The sequence below is a fragment of the Vicia villosa genome, linkage group LG5 (assembly GCF_029867415.1).
Source record: "Vicia villosa cultivar HV-30 ecotype Madison, WI linkage group LG5, Vvil1.0, whole genome shotgun sequence".
Lineage (NCBI taxonomy): Eukaryota > Viridiplantae > Streptophyta > Magnoliopsida > Fabales > Fabaceae > Vicia > Vicia villosa.
The window spans coordinates 133,052,036-133,054,691 of NC_081184.1; positions in this window are offsets into that span (position 1 = coordinate 133,052,036).

A 2,656-nucleotide genomic window follows, 5' to 3' on the forward strand; every position below is an offset into this window, starting at 1 on the left:
AAGTGATGTTATGGTGAAGATGTCGGCATGAGGAGACGTACAAAGTCTGGTATATTCACAGTTTCAAGTGCTTATAATCTCATTAGCTTGTCCAACAGTGAACAAGACAATTCTGAATCCTGAGATTTTTTTTGTAAAATTGATGTTGTTCCAATTGATTGGTTGCATTATCCAAAATAATATGGAGTGTACAAGATATTTTGGTGAATAAAGGACGCATGTGGGACACGATGTTCCAGCGTGTGTGCAACATCTGGCCCTTGTGAGCAGGTCAATGTTGTTGTTATTCAGAGCGTATTTTATGGATGTGTGCAACGAGATTTGTTGCTATCTTTTAACAATGTGTTATTTATATTTCTTTGATAAGATTGAATAAGATTAAATCAATTTAATTGGAGATTTAAATTTGAAGAAAAATAAATCAAATCTTTTTGGAGCCTTTTGGGAAAACAAATAAAAAAAAAAAGCACTTTCTACAAATCTAGATGTGATCTACTCTTATGCCCATTGAATAAAAGCCCAGAAGTTGTATTGTTATTTAAAGAGACTCAAACCTAACGTTTGAAGGGTGTGCAAGATTTGCATATCTTTGTGTTAGGGTTTCTATTTTTAGTCCTTTGTTTGTGTTATTGTTTGTGCACCATTCTAGCGCTTGCATTCATATCTTAAGGCATATAGTTTGGTTTGTTAGTTCAGTTGTAATTCAACATTCTTGAAATTGCTTATCATATTGATCACTAAGGCTAGTGATTGAGAAAAAGTGAAAAGGGTTCTCATATTTAGGAGGAGTCCTAAATAGAAACACATGGGTAGAATTAAGAAGAGGGGCATTGAACAATGATTGTTAATCTAAGACATTTTGTACTAATTCTACTAAGAGTGGCTTTCCTTTTCTTTCTTTTTTAAGTTTGAATCCCCCTAGACATAGTTGAGGTTGCACCAAACAAGGTTACCAAATATCTTGTGTTCTTTATTTCATTTTTTTACTTCATTGTTGCTGTAAAAAAAATCATTAATTTGTACAAATTTATCTTAGACATTGTGTCCAACATCTGTCTCCTTGAGAGTATAATTTCAATTGGCATCAGAGCAGGTACCCTGTTCTGTTTGGGTGAGCTCTAAGGAAGATATTTTATGTTCAAATGAACAAAACTAAGGATGGAGGGTTAGTCAATAGCCTACATGTCTTGGATGACACCAACTATGATTATTGGAAAGCTAAAATGGTTACTTTTCTTAAATCAATGGCCAGCAAAACATGGAAGGTTGTTGTAAAAGGTTTGAAACATCATGTGATTACTTCTCAAGATGGAACATCAATCTTAAAGCCTGAAGTTGATTGGTCAAAAGTTAAAGATGATGAAGCTCTTGGAAACGACAAAGCTTTCAATGCTATTTTCAATTGTGTGGACAATAACATGTTTAGATTGGTCAACACATGTAATGAAGCCAAAGAAACATGAGAGATTCTCAAAACTGCACATGAAGGAACATCTAAAGTGTGTATGTCAATACTAAAGCTCCTCACAACATTGTTTGAGAATCTGAGAATGAAAGAAGATGGGTCCATCTCTGACTCCAACATCATACTGCGTGACATTGCCAACACTTACTTTTCCTTAAGAGAGAAGATGTTTGAAGAAAAACTGGCCAAAAAAATTATCAGATCTCTACGTAAGAAGTTTGATATGAAGGTAGCAGCTATTGAAGAAGCCTAAGACTTAAGAAAAATCAAAGTTAATGAACTCATTAGTTCTCTACAAACCTTTGAGATGTCTATAAATGATAGGTTTAAAAAGAAGAACAAGAGAATTTTATTTCTATCCAACACTAAAGAGGATGAAGATAAAGGTGAAAGAGAAGAAAGTTTATCATATGTCATAGCTCTTGTTGGAAGAAAGTTCAAAAAAGCCTTGAAGAAGCTGACAGAAAATGGAGGACAAATGTCCAAAACAACATGTCAGACATTGGTTCCCAGGGCAAGAGCAAAGATGAAGACAATGTAAGAAAGGGAAAAGGAGCACAATGTTACAAAATTTAAGGGTTTCGTCACATTAAAGTTGAATGTCCTACTTTTCTAAAGAAATAGAAAAGCATTATCAATAACTTGGTCTGATTCTAATGATGAGAGTGAAGGAGAAACTACTAACAAGGTGATGGTCTTTATTGGGAAGTATGAATCTAGGAGTGAGTCTAGTGATGAAGATATCACTAAGGAATATTTAGTTGCAATATACAGAACCTTATACACCAAGTTGGAGGAAGCTTTCATAGCAGGAGAGAAACTGAAGAAAACTATAAGTGATCTCCTTCAAGAAAAAGAGAAACTTGTTTCAACCATCACAAGTCTGGAAGAGGAAGTAACTTTGTTAAATTCCAAACTTGAAAATATGACAAAATATGTTCGAATGTTGAACAATGATTCATATATGTTAGATGAAATCTTGGAAGTTTTGAAGATGTCAGGGAATATAAAGGCTACAGGGGTTGACTACAGCTCCATGAACAAAAAGATCAAAATTTCCTCTAAGAAGTTTGTTACTCCTAACCTAAGAAAAAAATTGAGTTCCTGATGGTGGACCACATGTCTCAACAATCGATTCGACATATGTACCCTCAGTATAGAAGCTATACAAAATATTTTGTCAGATGTCAT